Raw genomic sequence first — 299 nt, forward strand, 5'->3', positions numbered from 1 at the left:
TATCACTATCCACCCTCATAAACAGCCATTCCCCCTCCTGTTTATATGTTCCTTTCAGGTATTGGAATGAGGTCAGACTAAGCCTTCTCTTCTCCAAGCTAAACAAATCCAATTCCCTCAACCTTTCCTCACAGGAGAGGTTCTCCAATCCTCTGATCATCTTAGCCTCCTCTGGACCCATTCAAAGAGCTCCACATCCTTCCTGTACTGGGGGCCCCAGGCCTGGACGCAGTGCTGCAGATGGGGCCTCACAAGAGCCGAGTAGAAGGGGACAATCCTCTCCCTGCTGGCCACCCCTT

The sequence above is a fragment of the Meleagris gallopavo genome, chromosome Z, assembly GCF_000146605.3.
Source record: "Meleagris gallopavo isolate NT-WF06-2002-E0010 breed Aviagen turkey brand Nicholas breeding stock chromosome Z, Turkey_5.1, whole genome shotgun sequence".
Taxonomy (NCBI): Eukaryota; Metazoa; Chordata; class Aves; order Galliformes; family Phasianidae; genus Meleagris; species Meleagris gallopavo.